Source organism: Pteropus medius, unplaced genomic scaffold (assembly GCF_902729225.1).
Source record: "Pteropus medius unplaced genomic scaffold, Ma_sr-lr_union100, whole genome shotgun sequence".
Classification (NCBI taxonomy): domain Eukaryota; kingdom Metazoa; phylum Chordata; class Mammalia; order Chiroptera; family Pteropodidae; genus Pteropus; species Pteropus medius.
Window position 1 is genome coordinate 2,170,569 of NW_024349141.1, and position 8,283 is coordinate 2,178,851.

Here is an 8,283-nt window from a genome sequence, read left to right on the forward strand (position 1 = left end):
CTCTAGAACAGGAGTGCCCCTATATATTGGCTCAGCAACTGACGAGATGTTTACAGTTGCCAGAGTCTATCGATATGCAGAGGGAATGCGCAAGGAGGGACAGTGTTCCTTAAGCCTTTCCAAGATAGAATATCGGCCACGGAGAACACCTTCTAAGAGATCACAACTGCAGTATCTATAGAGCTAAAATTGTAGGAGGCGGGACTGGTGAGAGCTGTTTAAAGCAGCACTTTCCAACAATCTAAAGACATAGAGCTTGCCAAAGCAGTCTAGGTGAAAGTAGGAGCCACTACTAAAATAGTTTTCCTCCAACTTCTACCTTTGTCAAAGCCTGGCTTATGTCATTTAATAGAGATAGACAGTCTTGGAAGAAACTCATTTTGGTCTTGCACACGATGTCATCTAAACAGTACCCACAAGTTGGTCCAAAGTGTGCTGGGCGTTAAGGGAACTGCCTATAGAGACCTTTGATTGTCCCCGCCCCTCGACTACCTCCCCGCTTCCCCGTGGAAACTTAATCCTTAATCTGCTGCTCTTTGGCTCATGCTTATCTAAAACAGAAATTGTTCTGGCCCTGCCTGTCTCTCTGGATTAATTTCTCACTATTTCCATTGCTTTTGTATTCTTAGCTCAGACCTGAACTGCTTGCAGTTCCATGAAGGCTCCAAGCTTTTCCATACTCTATGTCTTCACCCATGCTGTTCCTTTGCTCTTCTTTGCCTTTTTGGCCTGGTTAACTCCCGCCCTTTAACTCTAAAGTCAGCCTCTAAGGAGGCCTTCTCTGACCCCAGGACTAGGATAGGTCCCCTTGGAGCGCATGTATATATCCCTGTACCTCTCAGAGCTCCTCTTTAGAAATTATCGTTTTTCTCTAAACATTCTAATTTTTAATTTATATTTGCACAAAATACGTCTAGACAATATAGTTTAAATTAATAGCACTTGTTTGGGCAGTTGAATGGCTGGGAGACAGGAGTGGGAGGAAGATGCTTCATTGTACATATACTTTTTGTTCCTTTTGAACTTCAGTACTATGTAAATTTGGTACTAATCCAATCAATATAATTCACATTTAAAAACAATAACAAATCTCAGCTGCGAAGAAATTCTACACTCTTCAGATTAACATCTTTTAGGCATATTTCCAAATCTGCCCTTTTTAAAAAAATACTTTTAATTTCACAAGTAATATGTAAATTCTCTTCATTATAAATACCAATGCAAATTAGTCTTTCTGCTACCAGGCTTCTCTAACATGATACTCATGTAATTTCCATTTTGGTCTTAAATATGTTTTAAGTTGAGTGTTTAAAAAAACTCTGGGAGTGTATTATAAACCTGAAGAGGGTCAATTGTTTACAATTGTGAACTTGAGGTGTTTTCAATGAATAATATTGGATTTTGCTGAAAGTCTTCATTATGGTGACTGGCTATTCTAGTTTCCTCAGAATTGAAAAGGTTTCCAGGATGTCAAATACAGTGCTGAAATTAAGGAAGTCCCATGCAAACAGGGATGCCTGATTAATAAAAATAAACATTGGCCTAAAGAAAAGGGATGCTTGATGTACCACACAAGGTACTGGTGCATGGCAACTGATTACCGGCCCTGGTTTTACAGTTCTTTCCTCATCTTTCCAGAAGCATTGTTCATTAACTCTATGACATTTTAAAACAGACCTTAAATTCTACTTTAAATTTCATAATGAAATAGATGGCATAAAGAAAAAATTTCTATGACATTTGATGCTGTTATGTTCTTAACTGAAGTTGGGAGATTTATCACCTTTAACTGTGCATTCAAAGTAAATCTTATTTTTAACTTTAGACCCAAAAAGAAACATACCATTCTGATATTTTTTTTTTCAGAAATAATTGAAGACTTACTAAGTCAAGAACCACTGAATACATTGTACAGTATGGTGGAAATAAATAATTAAAAAATAAATGAGCAGATTAAAATAATGAATCTGTGAGTTAGAGGGGCAGAAAGACTTATAAAAAGCACTCAAGCTGAGGAAGAAGTGAAGAAGATGAATTTCAGTTAGAAGTTGATATAGAGAGCTCATTGCATTTTCAGCCTAAAACTGAAATGCATGCTGAATAAGGCTGTTCCAGACTTCATTAACCAGTAATCTGTGTACATAAGAGTGATGCTGAGCAAATAAATGTGGTGGAGCAAAATAAATAAGTTTTCCAAAATAATTGTCTTTTAACAGCAGTTGGCTAATTAGGTAAAATAACTGAACAACTCCAAAAAGCAAGGCTATAAAGAAGTTTTCCTTTGATGCTTTTTTCTTATACTCACCATTTTATTTCCTCATTTCAGGAACCTACAAATAAAGGAAGCAATTTCATATATTCTGTGGATCTTTGTAAAAAGATAAAAGCTACAGACTGGAGGTTTTGTCTACAGATAGGTTAGTCAGATCACATAGAACATGTTTAAATGGTTCACTTTGGCCATTTCAGATGATTTGGGGCACCCAGAGTAGGAATTCCTTATCTGGAAAAATTTCTGGAAGACAAAACCATCTGAAATTTAGAAACCATCTGCAAACTTTTGTCGTTTGTATCCACGTGTGTTTTCCTGAAGAAGGAGTCTTCAGTTTTCTTTAAATTTTCAAAGGATTCTCTCACTCCCAAAATGTTTAGTAAAAATTGAAGTGCTATAGAAAGGTTCTCTGTCTCTCTCTAATCTTTTGGCAAAAGGATTGGATAGGGCTTTCTATTTGCTTCACTTGCAAAGGGATGAAAATCTAGCTCTGTAAGCAGAGGAAAGGATATTACTCTTATACCTTACCTATTGATGACACAGATAAATATACTCTACAAAGTAAATAGACCCATATACAGATGGCTTGTTGATTGCTGGGAACAGGTGAGCAAATTTGCATGGGGCTAAGAAATCTTCAGGGAGAAAAGAAATCTAGGTCCCAATACTTTTTTTTCCAGTTTAATACAACATTTCTAATGGAGTAGGGAGGCCCCAAATGAAGTCAGCTGACTGAAAAAAAAAAAAGAAAAAAAATTGATGGCCCTATCCAAGGTGAAAATAACCCTCAGTAAGAGCAAAGACTGAGTTGGTAACTTGGATTCTGTATGATGTCAGAAAAAAATATCCAAAATTCAGAAGAAGGGAAGAGCTCTCTGAATGTTCTTCAGTGCAGTGCTGGGCTGCCTTTCTATAGTCAGGTCCATTTTATAACTCATGGGAGGTAGAGGTTCACTTATACATTTTTGTCTGATAAGATTTAGCCAGATGAACTTCACTTCTATTTGGTGGAACAGATAACCATAAAGGTTACAACTTATGATCATGTTGGACATTAACCAATTCTTTTAAAAAAATTGAGATGAAGTTCACATAATGTAAAATTAACTATTTACTATTTTAAAGTGAATAATGTAATGGCATTTAGTACGTTCAAAATATTGTGCAACCCTTACCTCTATCTACTTCTAAAATTTTCATTACTAGAAAAGGAAACCCTGTGTCCATGAAGCAGTGACTCCCTGTTCCATTTTTAACCCCTGCAAACACCAGTCTGCTCTCGGTCTCCATAAATTTGCTTCTTCTGAATGCTTCATGTAAATGGAATCATATACTATGTGGCCTTTTGTATCTGGCTTCTCTCATTTAACATAATGTTTTTGAGGTTTGTCTATGTTGTAGCATGTATCAGTACTTAATTCCTTTTTACAGCTCAGTAATAGTCCGCTGTATGGATATACAGAATTTTATTTATCCATTTATCTGTTGATGAGCGTTTGGGTTGTTTCCACATTTTGGCTGTTGCGAACAGTTGATACTATGACCATTCTGATATAAGTATTTGTTTGAATGACTATTTTCAGTTCCTTTGGGTAAATACCTAGCAGCAGAAATGCTAGGTCACATAGTAATTTTATGCTTGCGGAAGTGCCAAACTGGTTTCCACAACAGCTACAACATTTTTCATTCCCAACAGCAATATACAAAGGTTCCAATTTCTTTAATCCTAATTAACACTTGTTTCCTATTTTTTAGGGCTACAGTCAACTTTTAGCTATGCCCAAGATATGGATAACACCTGATTCCTGTTTGCCCCAAATTTCTGCTCAGTCCTTCCATATATGGAGGCGAAGAAGATAGAAGTACAGAAGTAAATGATTCTAAAGTGGAGTGAGCTCAGATTCTTTCTTCCTGCTCTACCATCCACAGTGTATCAGCTACTGTGTCCCTTCCAGGTTATGAGATGGCTGCTGCAGCAGCAAAAAGCAGCAAAGTCCTAAAGCAAGAAGAGAGAGATTTCTCTCATTTATTGCTCTCTTTATCCCAGGAAATTTCCCCCTCAAATCCCACTTGACTGAACTAGGTTACAAGTCTATAACTTAACTTCATGGAGGCTCAGATATTGAGTGTCTGGATTTTCAGCTTCCCTTGGAGCATGAGGATAGCTCCATTGGCAAGAAAGAAGGGTAGGAAATGGCTGTTAGGTTGGCAACTAAAAGTGTCTGCTAGTCTATGGCCATGCTACCCTGAACGAGCCTGATCACTTCTGATCTTGGAAGCTAAGCAGGGTTGGGCCTGGTTAATACTTGGATGGGAGACCACCTAGGAAGACCAGGTGCTATAAGAGTAAAAAATAAAAAAAAAATTAAGGGATTGTAAGCTGACAAGATCCTTGCAATCTGTGAGGTCAACCAAGGGTTGTCTCACTTAAAAAAATAAAAAAAATAATGAATAAAAAAGTGTCTGCTATATAATACCACTTTCTGTAATATGATTGCTTTGCATTTTAGACCACCACCCTTGAGCAGGCTGGTATATCTTGTTGGGACGAAACAGATTTGCTTAAAGACACTATTGTCTTCAAGCAAATTTTTGTGTCTCTCACTGAACATCCCATCAAACAGAGTCCTGATTCAATATTACTGTAGCTAGGGAGCTCTGTGTCTGTCTTCTTCCTTTAGGCTTCTGTAGAATTTGTGATTCCCCTAGGAGCCAATTTAATTTAATTAATCTAATAAAGGACAACACAGGAGAAGGCTACTTGTCCACAATGCTCAAGAGGTAGCTTTGTATTTGCTTATTTTTTTAAAGTTTGATTAAAAATCCAATAAAACAAACAGGTTACAATGTATAATTATTATTAATCTCAGAGCAGATTATTTTCATGCATTTATGAAAAAAAAATACTCCAGTATTCTTATCCAGCCTTGCATTTAGAGGTAAATTCACTGACAAAGAAGAGTTCCTCTTCATCTTAGTTCACGGTTCTGCTCTGGCCCCATATTAGAAAGTTCACTTTTTTTTTTTTTGCAGATTTTCTACATTTTTTATCTGTTGCTTTTTGTTCAAAATTTTAAAAAATAATTATTGTTTACCAGTGCATGTTGATTTAAAAGAAGATACAAATATTATAAAACTATAGAAAATAAAAGGAGGAAATGCCTCTCTCTCTTCCCCTCCCACCTTCCCTCCAATTCCTTATCCTGAAATACTCCTTCCAGAGTTGTCCAGAGTTGATTTTGTTCTTGATCTAGGCCTATACGAATACACCTATATACATCTACAGACTTGTGCACTTTTTAAAAACTACATTACATATTGTTCTACAACTGTCCTTTTTTATTTAACAATATGTCCTAGTTGACTTTTTTTTTTTCATCAGAAAAGATTTATTCAGGAAAAAGAAAGGATTGCAATCCTGTATGTGCAGACATGGCAACCCATGTACACACATTCTATATGCTTGTATATAGGTTTATTCAATTATTTTTATCATATTATATTTCATAAAATGTACCTTTTGCAAATTTCAGAACACTTTTATCTCTCACTCCTCCTTTTCTCCATTGTTAAAAGTTCCCCTTGACTAATACTATAATGACTCTTTAAAGACTTTTAAAAACAGTTCTAACAAACTTAGGAATACTAAAATCTTTATAGAATAAATGACTTTCTCTAGCATGGAATTGGGTAGAAGAGGACTCTATGATGTTATAATGATGATGATTATGATAACTCCTACTTGTGTTTATACATTTTTAAAGCAATTATCTATAAAGGATCTCATTTAAACTCTATCTAATGATATTTTGTTCTGGAAATGCCTGTAGATTCTTCTGATAAAACTATTTTTATTGTAATAAAATCTTACAGCATGCACTGGGAACAGCATGATAATGTTGTTATTACTACCCATGCAATCATTATTTAATCTGGATGAAAATTAATAGCTCCAACGTTACATGCTCAGCCTTACCCAGCTTTGAGTATGGGTTTCCTAACTATATCTTGCTGTTTCTTATTTCTAAGCTTCAAAATATATGAGGAAAAATTGAAAGAATTAGAAGGAGAAAGATAATTCCACAATTATAGTACTGGATTTTGATGCTCCATCACAAGAATTGATAGAAAAACTAGGTCAAAAAAATTAGTAAAGACATGAAAATTCTGAACAACACTATCAACCATCTTGATCTGATTGATATTTACAGACACTATACCAAGAACACGATACATATTTTTCAAAGTCTCATGAAAAATCATAAAAATAACTGCCATAAAACAAATCTCAATAAATTTAAAAAATTAAATCACACAAAGTATGTTTTCTGACTGTAGAAGAATTAAATTAAAAATTAATAACAATACAATATCTAGGAAAACATTGAATGTTTAGAACTTAAACAACATACTTCTAAATAATTTATGAGTCAAAGAAGAAATCACAGAGGAAATTAGAAAATATTTTGAACTATGTGATAAAGAATATATATGTCAGAATTTATGGAATGAAGACAAAAAGCATTTAAAGAAAAGATAAGTCTATGGCCATGCCACCCTGAACAAGCCTGACCCCGTCTGATCACGGAAGCTAAGCAGGGTTGAGCCTGGTTAGTACTTGGATGGGAGACCACCTAGGAAGAGCAGGTGGTGTAGGCGTAAAAATAAAAAAAAAAAATAAGTGATTGTAAGCTGACAAGATCCTTGCAATCTGTGAGGTCAACCAAGGGTTGCCTCTCCTGAAAAAATAAATAAATAAATAAATAAGAAAAATTAACCAATCAATACATTAGTTCTTTGAAATGATCAACAAAATTGACAAACCTCTAGCTAAAAAAATCAAGGGAAAAACAAAACACAAATTATCAATATTAAGAATTAAATATGTGTTTCTATTACAGATTTTAGAAGCATTCAAAGGATACTATAGTATTATAAACAACTTTATGCCAATGTGCAACAATCATATTTGACGAGCCAGATGAAACCAAAAAATTTCTTGAAAAATACAACTTACCTAAACTGATATCAGATGAAGCAGAAAATCTCAATAGCTCTACATTTAGTAGAGAAATTAAATATATTATCTGAGACCTCCCCACAAATAAAACACCTCTAACATTCTAACATTCAAGTAAGATATAAAACCACTATAATGTAATCTTTATCAGGAAAGAATAGAGGGAATATTTTCTCACTTATTTTATGAGGCTAGCATAATTCTAACACCCAAACCTGAGAAAGATGTTACAAAAAAGAAAGTTACAAATCAAGAACGTTGATGTGAAAATCCTTAGCAAAAAATTAGTAAATCAAATGCAACAATATAAAAAAGGAAGAGATATTATGAGCAAGTAGGGCTTATTCCAGGAATACTTGATTAATTTAACATTATAAACTCAATCGATGTCCCTTTTTTTACTGCCAGGCCTGATATTTTTCATTTTTGCCAAGAGATATCAACACAGGCAGGTGGAGTCTTGCAGGAGAGCCCCAACTACGTTAAGAGGCCTGATTCAGAAAGCTTCTTTGTCCTCATGGGCTCAAAACTCTCTTCCCTCACCCAAAGACACCAAGACAGCAGTACGGAGATCCTACTACATTCCTCCCTCACCAAGAAACAGCTGGTGGCTTGGCCTGGGGAAACCTCTTTTCCCTTCCAGATACCACCAGAGGCACCAGATAAACAGAGCAGACCAAAATAACATTACACAGTCTCTGAAAATTAAACTACCATTGAAACCACAACCCACATCCGTAGGGCTAAGACCCATATGCTAAACCTCAATAAGGTGACTGACTGCTAAAATAAGATTTCCATAGGACCCATAGTCTCCTAAGAAAAGGGACAAAATGTGCAGAATACAATTGAAAATCACCTAAAATACCAAAAACCAAGAACATCACAATTTGAATGAGAAAGAGCAATCAACTGACAACACTGAGATACACCAGATTTTAAAGCATTTAACATAAAAAAGTTTCGATAATCAATTATAAATTATCTTGAA

The 8,283-nt window shown here is 35.1% G+C and overlaps 2 pseudogenes; both read left to right on the forward strand.

The window, feature by feature from the left end:
- The first annotated feature begins 4,500 nt into the window (after positions 1 to 4,500).
- Positions 4,501 to 4,619, forward strand: LOC120617012 (uncharacterized; annotated as a pseudogene).
- A 2,193-nt stretch (positions 4,620 to 6,812) lies between these two features.
- On the forward strand, positions 6,813 to 6,931 carry LOC120617002 (uncharacterized; annotated as a pseudogene).
- The last annotated feature ends 1,352 nt before the right edge of the window (positions 6,932 to 8,283 follow it).